Source organism: Lygodium microphyllum, chromosome 27 (genome assembly GCF_053477565.2).
Source record: "Lygodium microphyllum isolate KBCC chromosome 27, Lygodium_microphyllum_v1.1.10, whole genome shotgun sequence".
Taxonomy (NCBI): domain Eukaryota; kingdom Viridiplantae; phylum Streptophyta; class Polypodiopsida; order Schizaeales; family Lygodiaceae; genus Lygodium; species Lygodium microphyllum.
Window position 1 is genome coordinate 84,214,594 of NC_141161.1, and position 23,065 is coordinate 84,237,658.

Consider the following 23,065-nt stretch of genomic DNA (forward strand, 5'->3'; position numbering starts at 1 on the left):
TTCCAACTCCTCACGGGCATATGGATTTACATCTTCATGAAACAATGCGGAGGGTACTTGTACTTTATAGCCATATAAAGCTTCAAAAGGAGACATTCCAATGCTCATATAGTAAGTATTGTTGTAACGAAACTCTGCAAGATGGAGCCATTGATCCCATGCATTTTGTGTCTCATGGCAAAAGTGCCTCAAATAAACCTCTAGCCATTTGTTAACTCTTTCAGTTTGCCCATCCGTTTGCGAGTGATATGTGGTACTAAGAGTCAAAAGAGTCCCAATTGAAGAGAACCAACTTTTCCAAAAGCTGCCCATAAACTTAGTGTCGCGATTGGACACAATCTTCATTGGCAAACCATGAAGCTTGAAAATGCATTCCATGAATTGTTGAGCCACTTGCTTTGCTGTAAATTGGGACGCTCAAGTAGGCATGCCCTTGGACAGAGCCACGGGCGCAAGTTGTGTTCAAAGACTTGATGATTCGTGGAATTCTGCAATTCACACTACGTATCACATTTCACTGCGTTCTTCATCGTTGCAAGAGCCAAGATATCCGTTGGCTGAGAGTCATTGCATTCTGTTTTTCAATCCTCCCGAGGTAAGGAATCTCATACAAGGTCTTTGTAGGGATGAAATGGGTTGATTTAGTCAACCGATCAACTACTACATAAATGCTATTCCACCCATGCTTAGTTGTAGGCAATCCCACAATGAAATCCATAGAGATATCAGTCCACTTGCCTTGAGGAATAGGAGTGGCTGAAGTAAGCTGCCACATAAAAGAGACGAGTCTTTATTTTGTTGACACGGAAGACATTGCATTACATAATCCTTTACATCCCGCCAAGTGCCTTTCCAATAGACGCTCTTATAGATGTTGTCAAAGGTTTTGAACAGCCCATGACGACCCACTAAAGGAGGTGAAGAATGCATCTCATGCAAAATACAATCTTTGAAAGAGAATTGTGGTGTCAAGTAGACTCTATCATGATACCATAAAAGACCATTGTGCCAATTAAAATTGGGATACTCTTCTCCTTTTCCTTGCTCAAATTCCTTCATCATCTTTGATGCTTGCTCATCAACAATCAAATATTCTTCTTGGATGTCATGAATCCAATCCTTATGTATGATTGAAATTGAGGATAAAGAACATGCTCACATACATGATAAAGCATCCGCCACAATATTATCTTTTCCAGCCATGTAAGATATTTCAAAATCATAGCTTTGAAGAGTAGCTAACCATCTCCTTTGTTTAGGGGATAAATTTGGTTGGAAAAGGAAGTATTTCAGCACACGATGATCGCTCTTCACCTTGAAATGGTTGCCATATATATAGTGATGCCACTTTTTGATAACATGCAAAATTGCCAACATTTCTTGTTCATAGACATGTAGTTGACATTCCTTGTCATCAAGCTTGCGACTTTCATAGGCTATAACTCCATGGTCTTGATACAAAACAGTCCCAACTCCTCGTCCACTAGCATCCGCACATATAATGAATTCCTTAGAGAAATCTGGGCATATAAGAATAGGCGCTGAAACTAATAGAGATTTCAACTCATTGAAACTCTTGTCAGCTATGGAGTCCCAAAAGAAAGCTTCTTTCTTTAGCCTATCGGTCAAAGGAGCCACCACATGAGCATAATTTTTTATAAACATCTTATAGAAGGAAGATAATCCAAGGAAACCCCTTAAGGTAGTAGAATTCGTAGGAGTAGGCCATTCTTTGACACATTTCACCTTGTTAGAAACCACACAAATGCCTTGCTCTCCCACAATGTGACCCAAGTATTCCACTTCATTTTCCATGAAAGAACACTTTGACATTTTGGCAAAGAGTGTATGTCTTCTTAATGTGTCAAAGACCTCTCGAACATGCATCAAATGCTCAACCTTGGATTTACTATAAATGAGGATACCATCAAAGAATACAAGGACTATTTTGAACAAGAAAGGATGTAATATCTTATTCATGAGTGCTTGAAAAGTAGCGGGCGCATTTGAAAGCCCAAATGGCATAACCAAGAAGTGATATAACCTTCTTTCAGTGCTAAAGGCTATTTTATATTCAGCCCCTTCCTTCATTCAAATTTGATGATAACCCAAACGAAGATCAATCTTAGTGAAGTTCTTTGCATCTTTGAGCTCATCCAAAAGGTCATCAATGCGAGGAATCGGGTATCCATTCTTCACCGTGGACTTGTTAAGCTCCTTATAATCAATGCACATGCGAAAAGATCCATCTTTCTTCTTTACTAAGAGCACAGAAGAGGCAAATGGAGATTGACTTGGCTGAATTAAACCCATTTGCAGCAACTATTTAACTTGTCTTTCCACTTCTTCCCTTTCAAACTTTGACAGGTGATAGGGAGGTTTGTTGATGGGTTTCAACCAGTTGCAGCCAATGATAATATCTATGGACCCATTTCCAAAGTGATCAAGTCCACTTCAATAATACATTAAGGAGATAGGGCAATAGGAGTGTGTAGGCATACTTCATTATTTGATTCATAAGCTCCAGTAGCAACTTGAATCTTCAACGACACTTGCATTTGTTGAGGAAGCAATCTCAACCCATGCAAAGATTTGGTATTAATGAAGCTATGGGTGCTACCCATATCAATCAAAAGATGAACTTTTCTGCTATGATCAGCCTTTCAAGTCTAAGGGTATTTTCTCCTTTACAACTGTCCAAGTACCATGAGAAATTGCACAAAAAGAACTACCCGGATTAAAAGGAAAACTGGCCACAATATCATAAAATTCATCATTATTTCCTTCCTCTTCGTCATGAATTTCTTCAACCATAGGGTTTGCTTCTACTTGAAATACATTCCCCTCTTCCACTTTCATCCTCATTCGTCTCATCAATGATGACAAAGTTAAGCTTGCTATTTTTGGATTTGCATTTCAGCCTATGGTCTTGCGTGCACTTTTCTCCACACTTGAAACATAACCCTTTTGCCCTCATGTATCTAATTTGTTCATTTGAAAGAACTTTGCTGTAAGTGTTATTTTTGAAATCCCTTTTATACATTTTCAGCCCTTGCAAAGCTCTATTTTGCTTCAGCCATTGGTCTATAACCATTTTCTCCACTTGGTTTTGATCCATAGACTGTTGGACATGTAGGCAACTTGCTGTAATTACTGTTGTAGCTACTAGTTCCCTTGCTTTCTTGCCTATAAGCATCCCTTTGATGACTGAAATGTGCTCCAACCTTTGAAGGCTGATTAGGTAATGAATACCTTGCACTTTTTGGCTGAACTCCCATCGAATCTCTTCTATATTTTTTCCCATACCTTGGCTTCATGAATTGTCTTGGGTTGCGTTGCAGCTACTTCCAAAGAGAGGGCTGAATCTAAACCAAATATATATTTGTTTAATTTGGCCAAATCATCAATCCCTTCAATGCACATAGAAAGATTAAGGAACACATTAGAGTAATCACGAACGGACATGCCCCTTTGTTGAAGACCATACCATCTTCTTTGCAATCTTTCTTTTTCCATTGGAGAGACAAACATTTCCAACATTTTCTTATTAAAATCCTCCCAAGAAGCAAAATTGCGACCAACTCTTTGCATATATCTCCACCATGTATGCGCGTAGCCTTCAAGATGGAGTGCTGCAAAATAGAACTTGGCTTCATCATGGCGAGGAAAAAGTGTGAAGTACATCTCCAATTTGTTTACGCATTCTTTCCATTCCATTGGAGATGCATTATCCTCCTTGAAGTTGGAAATGGTAATCTTTTATTTGTACTCCCTTTCATTATAAGTTGGCCGAAAATTGTTGGAATGCTACCCAAAAGATGATTGTCTCAAAAAATCTCTATTCATTGAATCTCTTCCAAAGGAATTCAGTCTAGGATTATTACCACCATGATTCGCTTGTCCCAATTCAAAAGAATGATGATGTCCATTAGTGGGCTGACCACAAAATGACTTATCTTTGTTGGTGATATCATGAAATGACCTTCTTTAATCAAATATTCCATTCTTATCACGAAAATCCAATTCTTTTTGCTTGATAGAAGATTGAGAGGAAAAATATTTGTAGAAGGGGTCACATCCATGAAACTCCTCATTCTCCTCTCTTCTTATATCCTCCTTTTCTTCATAAGTAGCTTCACGTCTTAGATCTTGGACACTTGTCACTGGTGCTTATACATGCTTTGTTCAAGCTTTGTTGCTTGATATTTACGACCTTTGTGCGAGTGGGAGCGTCTTTGGATGCTTGACAGACATTGAGCAAGCGGTCTATGCTATTTGAGCTTTTGAGACTATTTGGGATTTCTTACCCTTTAGGATGATGCATGGTTCATATGTCTTGGTTCCTTCTGATGCTTATGGGATGACTCTTTGACTTGGGTCCCTTTCCTTGTGAGTTGACACCCACTTGTGTCAAGTCTTGGTAGTGGCACGCACACTTTGCTCTGTTGACTTGGGGTGTGCCTACTCACTAGTAGATATTTCATGACATGTTTGGGTGTTGGATTCATGCTTATCGATTGTCATATGCCTATGTTATGCCCGCATGATGCTGGTTATGGTCTTGGCAGTATATGATTAACTTGGGATCTGCTTCTGGCACAGTTAGCTCTCATTTACTGAAATCTGTCATTTATTATAGCAAGCTGAAATATGCAGATTTTGAGCACTTCTCTGAGGGTAATGCTTACTATTTGATGTTATCTTGGTCATATTTGGTGGACAGGCGCTTCTCTTGGTAAAATCCACTCTTTCAACAAGTTTTAGCAGTGGTTTTAGTACATTTTTTGCTAATTATAGCAACCTGCAATTTTTCCTTTTTGCATTGATTTGGGACAGTATGGTTGGTCATTTGAAAGACACAACTCTCTTTACCATTGCCAAGTTGGATGGTACCAACTATGGGTATTGGAAGTCCCAAATATGGCAAGTTTTGGTACAGGAGTTGCAGATTAAACCCTTGCATTTCAAAGGTGTCAAACTTGAGGATATGGATGATGATGTTTGGATGGAAGTTGATGAGCTATGCAAGTCTACCATTATTTTGTCACTCTCAGAAGAGGTCCATCATAATGTTGTTGAAGATGAGAATCAGAGTGCATGGGATTTATGGGAGAAGATTCAGGAGCTGTATTCTCAGCAAAGTCCTGCGTCACAAATGTATTGGCTAAAGCAGTTAATGGACCTTCGCATGAAGGAGGGGACCTCCCTTTCATCTCATTTCAATCATTTCATGCTATCATGAAGAGTCTATTGTCACAGGGTATTGAGTTCAAATACAACTTGCACCCATTGTTTCTGCTTTGCGCCTTGCCTGAATCATGGGATGTCTTCCATGCTACCATATGCATGAACAAGCTTGAAGGGCTGAAAATCAAAGATGTTGAGAGTGCTTTATTGACTGAGGAAATCAACAAGAAAAACAATGATGCTTCCCCCTCTTCACATGCATTGACCATTAGAGGTGGCAGACATGGCAGGCATGATAATGATCATAAGGACAGGGACTCTCAGAAATCCAGGTCCAAGTCACATGGTCGCAGTAAGTCCCGTGGACGAAAGTCTAATCTTACCTATCATTATTGTGGGAAAGCAGGACATATTAGGCTGCAGTGCCATAAAATGTGCGATGATAAGCGCAAGGAAAAGGGAAAAGATAAAGTGCAGGAAAAGTCTTCTAAGCACAGCATAGTACCTACAAAGTCTAGTGTGAAGATAGAAGAAGTTAATGTTACGCAGGCCATTGATTCAGATAATGATTATATACTTACCGCTTCTTCATGCGATGGGTTACAGACTTCTGAGATACATTCTATGTATGCACAGTGCTGGCTCTTGGATTCGGGTATGTCCTTTCATGTGACACACCCTGTCGAGATTGATTTCATACCTATCGTACCATGTCTAGTTGTGTGCGTCTTGGTGATGACAGGTCTCTTGACATTGTGGGTATTGGAGATGTTGGGCTGCTGTTTCCTTCTGGAAGCTCTTTTGTTCTGCATGATGTCGGCCATGTACCTGCGTTGACTTGTAGCCTTATGTTAGATGGACAGCTTGATGATGTTGGGTATTTTGTGTCTTTTGGAGACTCTGTATGGAAGATTACTTGTGGCAGACTTATACTTGCAAGAGGTGCCAAGTCTAGCAGTCTCTATCCCTTACTTCTATCAAGAGCTACATTGGATCATGTTTTGTCTGTGGGTTCTATTCCCCATGTATCCCTTTGGCATGCTCGTTTGGGGCATATGTCTCTTAAAGGAATGAACATGCTCCGTGCTTTGCAGTATCTTCCACCTTTTGACTCTCCGCATTTTGATTCTTGTGATCATTGTTTGTATGGTAGGCAGACTAGAAATACGCATAAAAAGTTTGGTAAAAAACACATGGGTGAGCCCTTGGCTCTTATGCACTCAAATGTATATGGGCCCATGCCCTATCAATCACTTGGTGGAGCAAAGTACTTTGTTACTTTCATAGATGATTACTCACGTAAGGTTTGGGCTTATCCCATAAAGAGAAAATCCAATGTCTTATTTCAGCGTTGGCTTGCATTGGCAGAAAACCAGTCTGGGAAAAGGCTAAAATGCCTAAGATCAGATAATGGGGGTGAGTATGTATCATGTGCTTTTGAGCAGTTTTGTGATGAGTGGGGTATTAAGCATCAGTTGACCGTCCCTTACACCCCACCCCAAAATGGTATGGCTGAATGCATAAATAGGACCATTCAGGAAAGGGTCAGTAGCATGCTTAGCTATGCTGGCTTACCATAGCACTTTTGGATTGAGGCAGTTACTACTGTAGTGTATCTCATTAACAGGTAGTCTAGCAGTGGCATTAACTTTTATGTTGCAGAGGAGGTATGGGCAAGCAAACCCCTCTCTTATGATCATTTCCGTGTCTTTGGCTGTGAGGCATTCTGTTATGTGCCCAAGGACAAACACAACAAGCTGGATCCTAAAAGTGTCAAATGCATTTTCATTGGCTATGGAGATACATGAGAGATGGGTTACCGTCTATGGGATCCACAAGTGCAGAAAGTGATCCGCAGCCATGATGTCATCTTTCATGATGAAAAAATGCATATGTAGCCTGAGAAAGTGGTTGAGGTACACAGAGTTATCTTTCAGGAGGAGCCCCTTGCTCCCGTTCAGCCCACTCGACGGCCAACTAGACACCATGTAGCATCACCTGATACTCATGGCCCAAATGTTAGACATGCTTATGTTAGACAAGATGTTGCCAACTAGAGAGCATGCAGCATCACCCGATGCTCATGGCCCAAATGTTAGACATGCTAATATTAGACAGGATGTCAGTTAGGCAACAGAGCCTGGGTTGAGGCATTCTACTAGAGATAGACAACCTCTTGACCATTTTGCGCCCTCTATGGATTATATACTAGTTACAGATGCAAGAGAGCCTCTCACTTATGGTGAGGCTATGCACAAGGGTGATTGTCACTCTTGGGAGAGGGCTATGTAGTCTAAGCTTGACTCATTGCATGAGAATAAGACTTGGGATTTGGTTCCCTTGCCTCACGATAAAAAGGCTTTGCCATGCAAGTGGGTGTACAAGCTGAAAAGTATCCATGGACATCCCAAGCTGGCATACAGGCTCGATTGGTTGCTAAGGGTTTTAAGCAGGAGCATGGTGTTGACTTTGATGAAGTCTTTTCTCTTGTGGTCAAGATGACCATCCTACGCTTAGTCTTGGCCTTGGTTGCACAATTTGACCTAGACTTGTACCAGATGGATGTCAAGACGGTTTTTTTACGTGGGGACTTGCATGATGGAGGTGACCCTAGCAAGGAACACCTAGTGTGCAAGGTAAAGAAGAGTCTATATGACTTGAAGTAGGCACCTAGGAAATGGTACTATAAGTTTGATGCATTCATGCAATCACAGGGCTACAACCACAGTGCTATGGATCCGTGCTTGTACACGAAGAAAGCCCGTGATGGTTCTTTACTGATTTTGGTACTCTATGTGGATGACATGCTTTTAGCAAGGACAACTCATGAGGAGCTCGATGCTCTTAAGGCTCAGCTCAAGAAGAGCTTTGAGATGAAAGATCTAGGACATGCCTCTCATATACTTGGTATGTGCATCACACGTGATAGATCTCAGGGAATCCTCTATCTGTCACAAAGGTAGCACATACATAAAGTCCTTGAGCTCTTTCGCATGCAGGATGTTAAGCCTATTGGCTGTCCATTACCTTCTCATGTGAAGGTTTCACAAGCCGATTGTGTACAGACAGATGAGTAGAGGACCAAGATGGCCAAGATTCCCTATGCATCAACCATGAGAAATCTTATGTATGCCATGATAGCCACCCGTCCAGATATTGCTTTTGCAGTTGGGGTTGTGGCACGTTATATGGCTATGCCTGGCAAGAAACATTGGGATGCCGTGCAGGGTATCATGAGTACCTGAAAGGCACAGTAGATATGTGTCTTTGTTATGGCAGCCATGATACAAGAGTCATGGGATACATGACTCTGATTATGTAGGACATGCAGATAGTAAGAAGTCCACTTCTAGCTATGTGTTCACTTATGCTGGAGGGGTTATCTCTTGGATGTCCAAGGCACAGAAGTGTACAACCCTTTCTACTACTACAGAGGCCGAGTATATTACAGCCACAGAGGCTTGCAAAGAGGCTATCTAGTTAGGCCGTTTGATTGCAAACCTTGGTATGATGACATATGCTATGCCTACATTGCATTCAGATTCTATGAGTGCCACTCTGTTGGCCAAGAATCTAGTCTTCCATGCGAAGACGAAACATATTGAGGTGAGGTATCACTTCATTCGTGAGGTCATTGAGGACAAGTCTATTGACCTTGTCAAGATTTCGACTGAGCAAAATCTTGCAGACTTGCTCACGAAGAGCCTCACTACTAAGTGCTTTGCCTTTCTCAGGAGATTGATGGGCATTGGATGAGATGACGTCTTTTTCCTCATCTTGTTGTACATGTGTACATGTTGTACTGTCTTTCCTTTTTTTCTCTCTCTCACTGGGGCATATTCGCCTTTAAGTATGGGAGGTTGTTGGGGGTAAAGGCGCCTCCGCCTAGCCGCCCGTGTATTACTACACTCATAGTATGGGCCACTGCACACTGCAGGTGGCGGGCGCCCATCACAGTCACTTATTCTTTATTCGTTTAGTGAAAATTTGAATAAAGGAAGGCCCGGCCACACATTGTGGTTGTTAAAGTTCCCATTTATTGTCTCTCTCTTTCTTGCTCTTGCTCTCCCGCCATAGCTCTCGCTGTTCCCTTCTTGCTCTCCTTGTGGGTGGCTGTGAAAGGTGATTATGAGTTAGCCACCCATAAGGAGCATGCAATAAGAATGTTGTCTATCTTTCACAGCCACCCACAAGATGCTAACTTCACGACAAGGAGCATGCAATAAGAAGGGTAGAAAGATAGACAAGTCTCTCAGTGACATGGCTAGCACCGCTCAATCAATGTTAGCCGACCAAAAAGCAAACTTAGAGGAAAAGAAAACATTTGAAGAGCGCAAGCTCGTTATCATAGATGCACTTGCCTCCTTTGTATCTAGTATGTTAGATGTAAACAAAAGTCTTAAAAAGGAATTATGGTTTCAATAGTAGATGAATTTAGAACTTTAAAAAAAAAAGTTAAGTGTACTTATACATCTCTCTTCAATTGTCTCATAAAGTTTCGTCAAATCTTTTGATAGGCTAATGGATGATGAAAGTCTTCTGATAATGTGTGTCATCGGTGTTGTAGTTGCTATCATGGCAATGTTCCAGCTATTGCTAAGTGATTTGGATGACGGGGACGATGACAACATGCAATTGCATACTTTGATGGAGCGCATGACTCGATATTACATTGCACGTCGAGCTAGGATAGGTCAACAAAGGCACGATCGATGGTCATATTGGGCCTATCCAAGACCACAAACTTTTATGGAGCAGGGGCTTCTGGGGAGGTATTCAAATCAAATGTTTAAAAGCAGATTATGAGTTAGCAGGAGTACATTTGAACATCTTGTCGTGAAGTTAGCACCACAAATGTGATGTAAGAATAAAAACTATAGAAGATCAATACCTGTTGAGAAGTGGGTCTACATGGCCCTGCATCACTTGGCAAGCGGTTCAAATTTGGGACTTATAGTTGATTTGTACAGAGTCTCAACTTCATTTACATAGTTGACTATTTTGGACTTTTCCAATGCACTAGCCGCATTTGGATTGCATGGTATGTACGTAACGTGGCCAACATCACAACAAATGTAAAAATATGTAGATGCATTTCAGGCCCTTTGAGGTATACCGTATGTTGTTCGTACAATATATGGTAGTCATATACCCATCATTTCCCCAAGAGAGAACCACAAAGATTATTTTAATAGAAAGGGCTTCCACTCAATTACTCTACAGATTAGTATAGTAGCCAATTGTGTTGTTTGGGACTATGATGTTGGATGGGCAGGTTCTATGCATCATTGGAATGTTTTTCAACGTTCAAATCTAGGAGAACAGTGCACAAACAAAGCTTTGGAACAATACTGTCTACTAAGAAATTGTGCTTATCCTGCACGCTTTTGGATGCTTCCTCCTTTCAAGGGTAGTAAGGATGGACTATCTCAGGAATATTATTATTGGAATTACATACAATCAAGTACTCATATGCCAATTGAAAGAGCATTCGACATCCTTAAAACATGATTGCGTATATTGTTAAAGAGATGTGACACGCTTTTACAAAATGTCCTGAAGATGGTGGCAGCATGCATTGTTCCACATAATATATGTATGTAATGTCCCTCCATGCCCCCGTGCCTTTCCCCATGCGAACCCCCCTTAAAAAAATTTTATTTTTTTTTTAACTCTCCCTCTCTCTCCCCCTGCCGTGTGCATGGCGGGGGGGGGAGAGAGAGAGAGAGAGTAATATGAGGGGGGCATGCAGCCCCCCAGGTGTAAGGGGTGGCGGCTGCTAGACGACCGCCTCTTCCCCCCCCCATACCACCTCCTCTCTCCCCCTCTATAAAGCCCCTTGTGGGGCTGAGGCACAGCACCCCCTACTACGACTGCAGCAAGCCCTCCCCCCCTCCGTTTGGACACAGTGCCCCCCCTCGTGATTACAACGCCCCTTGGCCGTAAAGGAGGAGAAGAAGGAGAAGAAGAGGGAGAGAAGAGAAGAAGGAGAAGAAAAAGAAGAGGGAGAAGGAGAAGGAGAAGGTGGATGAGAGAGAGATGAGGGATAATCATAGGGAGAAAGGTAGAGGGAGAGAGAGAGAGAGAGAGAGAGAGAGAGAGAGAGAGAGAGAGAGAGAGAGAGAGAGAAGAGAGAAGAGGTTGAGAAAAGTGGAGGTGAAGAAGAAGAAGATCTTGGCAGAGTTCTCCACGATGGCACCAAATACTCCTACAAATCAAGTCCAGGTTCCTCAAACTCTTGTTTTCTCTAGATGTTTATATCATCACACTTAAAATTTGTAGACTCATTAATGTTGCGCATAGCTTGCCATAGGAGTTGAAACAATAGGACAATGTTAGCCTTGATCAAATCGGGATCAAGAGGAAGACCACTCAGATCATTTAAAGGATCTAGAAGGAATTTGTTAAATTGACCTTGTGAAGCCCTAACCCAAGGGGGAGAGCGAACTTTATGGTAGTTGATTTATGCTAAGCATGTTGCTTGGAACTGTTGAAATGGTTTTAACGAAGGTTGATCTTGTTAAAGATGGAAAAAGTGATTGCTAGGCAGAGTGGTTACTTGCTGGATTAGGAAAGGATGTTTTCCTAGTTAAACAATGTTAGGCTAGTTGTTTCAACTTGATTGTTCCCGAAAGGATACTTAAGGATTGGCTATGGTTTTGGATGAATATCCAAGTGATTATATTTTCATGGCGGGAACTATAAGGATAAATTGCCATGGGAACAAGAGGGATGTTTTCCCTCGTAAATGTTATTAGGCTGGTTGCTTCAGCTGTGGATGATTTCCTAAAGGGATAATTAAGGAAGGATGGAGCTAGCTACCCCCGCGAACCGCCAAACCCTAACCAAGGAGGTTATGAATCCGCACTGGGAATGTGGACCGAACCCATTGCAAGAGGTCTCTCCGTGGAAACTACTTGGCGTAGGAGGATGCTTGGGTGCTAGGGGGGCTCTGGCCGTAAATCCTAGTGCCTCCGAACCCTACACAAGTGTTCTACGTGGCTTGAGATGGGATCTCGAGGCCTTGATACTAGTTACAAGGCAGAATCTTGGTAGGATAGACCTTCGGGTTTTTATTGCCGAGAGACGGAAGGATTTTTCTGCGGAGGCAAGAAGGGACACTTAATTCTCTTGTATGGGCGGGAGACACACATTAATCTGAAGATAAGTTAAGGAGGTGTTTGATATTGTTTTATATTGTCTTAGTGTCTGTGCCCTAAATTACGTAAAGGAACCTGTGATTAACAGGTTAATTAAGGAAGTTGCTTTTATGTATCAAACATAATGTGGTAGGTAATTAGATAACTAAAACAACCCCCGAGGGAAGTGTGGTGTATGTGACCGTCGGGTCTCAAAGGAAATGTTAACAAGAAATGTTAGGAAACGTCGAACGATGACCTTAGACAATGTTGGTTAGAACCCTAATTCATACCATTTTAGGGGACCAGAATGGGACTATGCCCTACGGGCAGAGAGGTCGAGCAATGCATCCCTCTCGTTTCCCATTCTCTTTGAACCAAGTGCGGTATGAGTCTGCTTTGGTCTAGTTATATCTTCGCAAAGTGGAGCAGCAGACCGATGCTAGAAGGCTGTTAGGAAGACCCGACTACAAGGAACCCAGACTTCATGTCGATCCTAGTGGGAACGGCCGGATAAGTTCCGTTGCGAGGCAGACTCGAGAGACCCTAGTTGGCAGACCCCATGTCATTCCTTGGGAGTGCCGGGTGGCATCTTCCAGATATAACTCTCGATGGACTGCTAAGACATGTCCCGCGATTTGAGAAACGGGCACGTTACAATGTATTATGCATGGAGATAGTTTTGATGATGCATGGATACATGAAGTGATAGCGGAACTTGAGAGAGAAAGTAATACACCTTGTCAAGACATGGACCACCAAAATAGTTTGAGGAATGGATTAGTAGAGGTTGCTACGCTAACAAACGCAAGTACTATGCAAGCAATACAGAGAGCTCAATTAGCAGAGTGAACACCAGGGGAAAACCATCCTGGGGGAGCATCTCGAAGAGACAACATTGCTCGAGCCATGTTTCGAGAGAGGGAGAATGCAAATGTGAGAATAGTCTTTGGTGATTTTGACTCTACAGAGGAGATCGATGATGAAGATAACAGTAAGTAAACTTCTATAGCATCTACATTGCAGATGGAAAGGTGAAAAGAGGGGTGGTGTGCTAATAAAATTTCCCTCTTTCCACCTTTCTACAGAGAGCTTGGTAGAGCCATGCCTCAACAACATGGTGAAGCATTTCAACTCCCTTGCTCTCTTTTTCATTACTAATTTGTGTTAGTTTTATTAGTCGATTTTTGAAAGTTTTGTAATGCTTTTAGTTTTAATCACCTCTTTTAAATTTTTATTAGTCATTTTTTTTAAATCTAGCATCAATGATCGTGTTGAATCAGGTATTCAAATAATAATTATTATGTCAATAATGATCAATATCCATAGTGTCCCTTCATTCACATGTGATTCGGAAAGTGTCCGGTGCATAGGTGGTGGCCGGTGTGTAAACAATTGCAGAAGGAAGATGGATAGACACTTATTGACCACGAAAAGTGTCTGTTGCCCAGTGTGTAAGCAGGTGGCAAACAAGTGACTTCCCAAGTCAATTTTTCCTATGCCCACCAACTGGGCATAGATTGGGTGGGCAATGGCGATGTGTAACCAGCCTGAGTTGCGAGGGGGAATGGCAGATGTTGCTAGTGCTGGCAAACAAGATAGCATGAGGTGGAAGGGCCGTCCTTAGTGGCGATGTGGGCCTCTAGAGCCACAGACTTTAGTTAGTTAGACTCAAACTTCTTGTAGTTTTTGCTTAACCAGTACCTCAAATTCACCCTCCTTTCCATGTCTTTCAAGAGAATCACAAACTAGAAGTGATGCAACATCTCTTCACATAACATACTCTCTTTAGGCATGAGGTTGAAGGAGATGTCACTTGCAAACAAAGGAAACCTTAGGTTTAGTAACTAAACTTTATTCATCTTGCCTATATATGTAGAGAGTCCCACCATAGCTCCAACTATGGAGAAGAGCAAAACATACTAGATTTGCAAATCCATCATGTAGATCAAAACAACATGCACCCAAAGAACACCCATGACAAACTTGTTGTGTTTTAAAAACTCATGCCACTCAAAATTGATCACTTTAGCTAAGAAGCTCCTTAGTGGATCAACAAGAGGTCTTACCTGCAAAAATAAAGGAGAAGCTCTTTGTTGGGATTGACATGAGTGTGTTGTTGAGATGGCAAGCTCAACAAGTGTGGACATTGATGATGGACCACCTGGTTAGATGGATTAGTATGCCTACACTTAGCACATCGGTGACCATTATGACTCTTACATGGCCACTGACGTATCACTTACTATATTTGGTTTGTTTCACCTACCTACAACTAGCATAGTTATAGTGCTAGTCAATTAATATAGTTAGTTCTGCACTATTTGACTTAGTAGGCTACTTTTCTTTATGTTCTAGCTTATCTATACTTTGTGTACATTGTATTGTGTATGAAAGAAGAAGAAGAAGAAACCAATGATAAAATGTTTTGGCCTCTATAGCTCTTCTTGTGTTCTTGAGCGAGCTTCCTCTTGTGTGTATGGTGTGTGTTTGGTGTAGTAGCTCAAGCAAGTCTCCCCACCACGTGATTCGCGGCACGTGTCGTGGTGTATTATGTGTTCTGATCAAAGGGTGTTGTCTATTATGCACCATGGTCCATTATGTATTTTGATCGAAGGGAGTGCTTTGTCATGAGTGTGCCATGGACTATAATGTGTTTTGATAAAAGGACATGCAACAATAGGGTATTCATGCACTAAATGATCTATTAGACCTTAGAAGCCAAGCTAGGTTTAGAAGTTGATCCCTAGGCTAGACCCTTGCATGATGGACTTGACAAGTTAGAGATGACAATATCTTGAAGAGATTGACCTTGAACTAGGAAAATATTCAAGATTGGATTAGAGTTGCATATATTGAAGATATCCATGATGACTAGGTATATAACGTTTCTTTTATTTGAGTCTTCATTAGAGTAATTAGTTAAATCAATATACATAAACTAAATGAATTTATTTAGTTATTACAAAAATCAATATTTATTACAAAAAAGTTAGTTTTATTTGTTAATTTAAACTAAAACTAATACATTTGGTTAATTAGTTTTACGCATGTAGTTACATAGTCTTTTAAGTACATAATTTCATTTAGTCACATTGTTAGTTTTACATGCAAAAGTTTTAGGTACATAGTTACATTTAATTAATGCACTTGAACTAAAACTAATAGTTTTGTCATTGCTATGTTATGTAGCAAAATAAAGTGTACGTATTATTATATAGGTAATATAGTTATAAATCTTATTCAATAATATTTGATAGATGTTCTAGGTAATTAGTTAGTGACAACTAGTATCATAGTTAATTCAATAATTAGTTGGAGAGAGAGTATATAGTTAAGTTAGTGTACATGCTATTTAATAACTAAATAATTAATTAGCTAAATTAGTTAGTTTATAATGTTACAACACAACACACACACACATTCTGTGTGTGTGTGTGTGTGTGTGTGTGTGTGTGTGTGTGTGTGTGTGTGTGTGTGTGTGTGTGTGTGTGTGTGTGTGTGTGTGTGTGTGTGTGTGTGTGTGTGTGTGTGTGTGAAACTAATACTTGTCATACTTAGAATTAATTTAGTTTTCTCATTATTCAATTCTATCTTATCATTGCAAGGTTCACTTTAGCAAAATGTTCCAATCTTCATGCGTATAGACTTTGAAAATTTTAAATTTTACTTTTTTTCCCTTTTTGCCATAATAAACAATAAAGGAAAGTAAAGAAAAGTGTGTATCTTCTTGAAACATGGGGAAATAGCACATTCCCCCATGATTAATGACACACATTCAGTTCTATTACATAGTTCAAAAGGTACACACTCATTTTACCCTATCCATGGCTTTGAAAATTGTGAATTTTAAAAGATGCATAATTTCTTAAACTTCAATGAAATATTCAATGATATTCAATAGAATTTCTAGTTTTTTAACATACAAGAACTAAATATGGGATCTCCATTTGATTTTAAGTCTTTTATATGATATCTACACTTTTGAAAATGCATTTTATGTTCAACTTTTGTTTTTAAACAATGAAAAGTAAACATCACACTTCCAAAATATTTAAAAACAAGGACTTAGATAAAAAACACACAAAATCTCACTATATGAAAATGGTTGTATGTGTCAACCTAGTTTTCTCCTCTCACCTCTCTCTCTCTCTCTCTCTCTCGCTCTCTCTCTCTCTCTCTCTCTCTCTCTCTCTCTCCGGGCCCTTTTACCCTCTCTTTCCTCTAAAAATTTCCCTCACACAAGTTCTTTTCTCTACTCTCTCTCTTTCTACATGCTTTCTCAAAATCCACGTGGCTCATTTTTTTGTTGCCTCCTCTGCCACTCGCACTCCTCATTCCATAAATGTGTCAATGATTGATGCATATGCTTGTTGCCCACACATCACCAGGCGCACTCCACTTGTCGTTGTGCTTGCTGCCACGTTGCTTCTTGCACACTCGACCCACCTATTGGCCTATGCCACACCAACTTACTAACTCACAAAGAGAGAGAGAGAGAGAGAGAGAGAGAGAGAGAGAGAGAGAGAGAGAGAGAGAGAGAGAGAGATGCACAACAACACCTACTCATATGCATCACATTGCACTTGCATGGCAAATGCGAGATTAGACCACTAGATTTCCCTCAATCGATTGACATCCAACAATCATTGTCACCCTCACAACCCACATTGGGCCTTTTTGACTACTATGTTCTCCATTTCAACTGGCAACATTTGATGATGACAATTCTAGCTATTACTACCACCTTGGCCACTAAGATAGTGAGCCAATAGCTCACTCTAGGACAAGTTACTACTTCACCAAGAGCATAGGCAACATTATTGCCTGAATGTCCAATATCATGGGCTTGGCCACAACCAAAAACACACTTTCCTTCATAGAGTAGTTCAATAGAGTCAGGTGTAACAAGAGCAATGACTTCTCTCCTTGCCATTCTTTTGGTGAATTGGTTAGGCTTGTAGAACAATGGCAAGGCATCAAGGGTTCGATTCTAGGATTCGAAAATTTAGAAATAAATTAGAGGATGAAAGCACCCCCACCAAAGAACCTTGAATTTTTGCACCCCACATTCAGCAACACTTTGGTGAAATTTTTGAGCCTACAAGCAGTCCACTAAATGACAAAATCAAAAGCTTGGGATCTATCATCAGCCTATAGGTCTCTATTACCCATGCTATTGTGAATTTGTGCTTATTGTCCTTGTCACCACCATGCTTGCTTCATGCCAACTATCAATGTCACTAGCTTGCTTGCTATTGCGATGGCTATTATGCCCATCATCTCAATGGTGCTCTTGTTGCTATTGTTACAAAAAGATAGAGATTGAGACAGAGATAGATGGCGGACTGGCCTATTTTGAGAGTCGCCATAGCTAAGAGATGGTTAGACTTTAAACCAAAATCTTAGGGTAAAAAGGGAGCTCTCAAATTTGATTTGAAAAGTCCCCGATCCTTATATGGTAGGGGGAGGTTCGGTGAGGCTTAGAGGTCTTTGGTTGTTCAGTGAAACATGGAAGCCACAATTTGAATAATATAGTATAGATAGATGCATAAAGTAAAACAAAAGGTCAAGAGCCTAAAAAGTGCATGCCCAACTTATGAGAGAAAACTCTAAAACGTAAATCTATGTATATAAGGGCCAAAAGTGAATAGTCAAGCTCATTCTTGTGTCCAAATTTGAGAGCAATCCTTCTTCTTGCTTCCATATTATCTTCTTATGTACCTTGTTGAGAGTGAGGCAAAGAGAGAGTATGTGAGAGTGAGAGTATGTGAGAGTGAGAGTAAATGAGAGACTTGGAGAGTGAAGCTTTGCTTTCTTATTGCCTTTCATCTCTTCTTCCCCTTTTTCTTCCATAGCTTGGAGGATGAGAGGTAGAGTCTAAGGTTAGGGTTGGAACTTTGTCTTCTTTCTCACTTCCTATGCATGTGGGCTAAGTTCATCATGTGATAGTTTTTGGGCACGTGGGCTACTACTTGGGGTTCATTGCACTTAATGGCTATAGTTTTCACAACCCACTATAACTATTTAGAACATCCTATAGTAAAACTAATGCATTTTCATGGACATGTATGTTTTCCGTAGCTTATTGAATGACAATGGATATAATGAGGATAAAGAATCTATATTTGATTTTGAAAGATTTGCATCCAATACTAGTGAAGAGGACAATTGGTGGATGGTTTCAAAGAGGACAATTGTTGCTTGATGCTGCCAACAAATTTTTGTACTCATCACTTGCACCAAACCTACTCATACTCATTCTGCCAAGTATTTGACATTCAACCACACAAGCTACCATTTTGCTAGCAATGGATTTTATTGGTAGTGGTACAGTAACCCTTGATAAACTCTAAGCACAAACAATGAAAGGATACCATCAACATTAACAATTGTGAAGGGATGAAAGAGGAGCTATGCATGGCTCAACATCATACATAGAAAAAATACATGGTGCATAGACATGAGAAGGCATGGCTTGGCACTTCGCTATGCCACTATTTTTGTAGATGCATGATAGCTATTTTGAAGAGGTAGGTAATGGTGAGATACAAAACCAAGTATAACCGATTCTCATCTACAAGATTGACTTCCCAAATTTCAATGACAGTTGGTGAATGTAGCTTGATATAGTAATTAAAGTATCGTCATTTTTAGGATGCTCCATTGACTTCTGCAAGTTCCTATAACCTTGAAGTAGAATATAGCCAACCACATTGTCTATGGAAGGAAAACTTGGCCTCATCAAATTAACCAAGTTAATTTACTTATACATTTCATAGATAAGAGATTTGTAGTTGGCTTGTTGGTATTAGTCACCAACAAGTGGACACACTGGCTAAAGATGATGAAAAGAGGACATGTGCACATTGGTTACATGTGGTCCACCTTATCTAAAATTTTATGTGAGCTATAAGTGCACCTTGACATGATTGGAATAGCTTGCATATGCACAAGCCAATTGATTTACATCAATCTACTCATGCTATGAATTGGCATGCATGGCTAGGTTAAGTGCACAACAAATGAGACATGTGGTCTACATTGGTAGGCAACTATGATGCATAATGCAACGCAATGTCATAGAAATGTGGTCGTTCATTTATTGCCAAAAGTATAGTATATCAAGGGGCTTGAAGAGGTCACCATTTGTATTCATGATCTACACCTAGGTCATGTTATAGGCTCTCAACCTGATTTGTACTACCTATTTGTGCATCCATGCATGACAGAGTGTTGTATTGGATGACTTGGTTAATGTGGGATATGCTATCACACAAAACAAATATGAATGTGTTAATGAGATAACTTCATTGTCTATCAAAATTTTCATGATTCCCAAAGAAGTCCAAAGGATCTCATTCAAGTTGTGAATAGATGATGCATGCTTTTCATTCTTTTAAATTGTGTATGGTTGGGTTTAGGGAGTAGATAGTTACATGATGTACACATTTACAAGCAACATATCAATCAATGATTGGTTTGCAATATGCCTAGAAGTGACCAGGTTAAGGATATAAGAGAATGTTATACCCCCAATCTTATAGCTCAATTGATCCAAATGAAAGCAAAATGCCATTTTTTTTCACTTTATAGGATGAGTGAATGTTGGATATGACCATGATATGAGTGGGTTCTAGAATTCACTTTCAAGCCATATGGGTATGCGATTCCTTTATTTTTTGATGTGGTATCCAATCATCCCCATATGGCATGTAGGTTTTTCTCTACTAGTTCCATGCTTTCTTGGCATGGGTGAAAATCTTCCCCTACAAGTCATGGTTCATATAAAAGTCTTATAGATTCACATGCTAACATATGCATTTCTACTTTCTACTGAGTTACTACCAGCATATTATAGGGAGTAGGTGCTACCAACATCTTTGTGATCACATAAGACAAGAATGTTTTGATGATACAAGTGCCAAACGAGGCTTCAAGATTCCTTATACTCCTCAATGTCCAATAGCTACCACTATGTGACATTCACTGTTTCCATTTGTGCTCAAAGAAGCTCCCAAGAACTACCACTATGAGCTTTGTGAAAAAGAAGTGCTCCTCTATAGTGAGTGAAAGGTGAGAACGATCGAAGCTTGCACACGAGAGCTATGGGGCGAGAGAGCAAGAGCAAGATAGAGAGAGACAAGAAATGGGAACTCCAACAACCACAATGTGTGGCCGGGCCTTCCTTTATTAAAAATGTCACTAAAACAATACAGAATAAGTAACTATGACGGCGCCTGCCACCTGGAGTGTGCAGTGGCGGGTACTGTCAGTGTAGTAATATATAGGCGGTTAGGCGAAGGTGCCTTTACCCCCAACAACCTCCCACTTAAAGGTGAATCTGCCCCAATGAGAGAGAGAAAAAAGAAGAGACAATACAACATGTACACATGTACAGTAGGATGAGAAAAAAGACGTCGCCTCATCCAATGCCCATCAATCTCCTGAGGAAGGCAAAGCACTCAATAGTGAGGCTCTTCGTGAGTAAGTCTGCAGGATTCTGCTCAGTTGGAATCTTGACAAGCTCAATAGACATGTCCTCAACGACCTCGCGAATGAAGTGATACCTCACCTTAATATGTTTCGTCTTCGCATGGAAGACCGGATTATTGGCCAACTGAATGGCATTCATCGAATCCGAATGCAATGTAGGCATAGCATCTGTCATACCAAGGTCTGCAATCAAACGGCCTAACCAGATAGCCTCCTTGCAAGCCTCTCTGGGTGCAATATACTCGGCCTCTGTAGTAGAAAGAGTCGTGCACTTCTGCGCCACTAGTGGACTTCCTACTATCTACATGCCCTGCATAATTAGAGTCAGTGTACCCCACGACTCCTATATCCTGGGTGCCATAACAAAGACACATATTTGCTGTGCCCTTCAGGTACCTCATGATACCCTTCATGGAATCCCAATGTTTCTTGCCAGGTGTAGCCATATAACATGCCACAACCCAACTGCAAAAGCTGTATCTGGATGAGTGGCTATCATGGCATACATAAGACTATCCATTGCTAATGCATAGGGAATCTTGGCCATCTTGGCCCTCTCCTCATCTATCTGTGGACAATCAGTTTGTGAAACCTTCACATGAGAAGGTAATGGATGGCCAATAGGCTTAACATCCTGCATGCAGAAGCGCTCAAGGACTTTATGTACATACTCCCTCTATGATAGATAGAGTAGTCCATGAGATCTATCTCGCATAATGCGCATACCAAGTATATGAGAAGCATGTCCCAGATCTTTCATCTCAAAGCTCTTCTTGAGCTGAGCCTTAAGAGCATCTAGCTCCTCATGAGCTGCCCCTACTAGAAGCACGTCATCCACATAAAGTACCAAAACCAGTAAAGAACCGTCACGAGCTTTCTTCGTGTACAAGCACGGATCCATAGCACTACGGCTATAGCCCTGTGACTGCATGAATGCATCAAACTTATGGTACCATTCCCTAGGTGCCTGCTTTAAGCAATATAGACTTTTCTTTAGCTTGCATACTAGGTGTTCCCTGCTAGCGTCTACAAAGCTGTTAGGCTGCTCCATGTAAATCTCATCATGCAAGTCCCCATGTAGAAAAGCCATCTTGACATTCATCTGGTACAAGTCCAAGTCAAGCTATGCAACCAAGGCTAAGACTAAGTGTAGGATAGTCATCTTGACCACAAGAAAAAAGACTTCATCAAAGTCAATACCATGCTCCTGCTTAAAACCCTTAGCAAACAATCAAGCCTTGTATGCTGACTTGGGGTGTCCAGGGGTACTTTTCAGCTTGTACACCCACTTGCATGGCAAAGCATTCTTACCCTAAGGCAAGGAAACCAAATCCCAAGTCTTATTCTTATACAATGTCAAGCTTAGACTGCATAGCCCTCTCCCAAGAGTGACAATCACCCCTGCGCATAGCCTCATCATAAGTAAGAGGCTCTCTTGCATCTGTAACCAGTACATAATCCATAGAGGGTGCAAAACGGTCAGGAGGTCATCTATATCTAGTAGAATGCCTCAATCCAGGCTTTGGTGCATGATCCACATCCTGTCTAACATCAGCATGTCTAACATCTGGGCCATGAGCATCAGGTGATGCTGCACGCTGTCTAGCTAGCTGTGGAGCGGGTTGAAAATGGGAGCAAGTGGCTCCTCTTGAAAGATAACTCTACGTACCTCAACCACTTTTTCAGGCTACATATGCATTTTGTCCTCATGAAAGATGACATCATGGCTGCGGATCACTTTCTACGCCTGCGAATCCCATAGACAGTAACCCATCTCTCTTGCATCTCCATAGCCAATGAAAATGCATTTGACACTCTTAGGATCTAGCTTATTGCGTTTTTCCTTGGGCACATGGCAGAATGCCTCACAACCAAAGACACGCAAATGATCATAAGAGGGGAGTCTGCCTACCCATACCTCCTCTACAACCTGAAAGTCAATGCCACTGCTAAGGGACCTGTTAATGAGATACACTGCAGTAGTAACTACCTCGGCCCAAAAGTGTTGTGGTAAGCTAGCCTAGCTAAGCATGCTATGGACCCTTTCCTGAATGGTCCTATTCATGCGTTCAACCATACTATTTTTGGGTGGGGTGTAAGGGGCGATCAACTAACGCTTAATACCCCACTCATCACAAAATTGCTCAAAAGCACATGATACATACTCACCCCCATTATCTAACCTTAGGCATTTGAGTCTTTTCCCAAATTGGTTCTCTACCAATGCAAGCCAACGCTGAAAT

General features: G+C 40.9%; 1 non-coding gene across 1 annotated transcript; it reads right to left on the reverse strand.

Annotated features, from left to right (window-relative positions):
- Positions 1 to 411: 411 nt before the first annotated feature.
- On the reverse strand, positions 412 to 566 carry LOC148012545 (5.8S ribosomal RNA). The gene has a single exon (XR_015689229.1). It is a non-coding gene; the product is annotated as a 5.8S ribosomal RNA (ribosomal RNA).
- Positions 567 to 23,065: the final 22,499 nt, after the last annotated feature.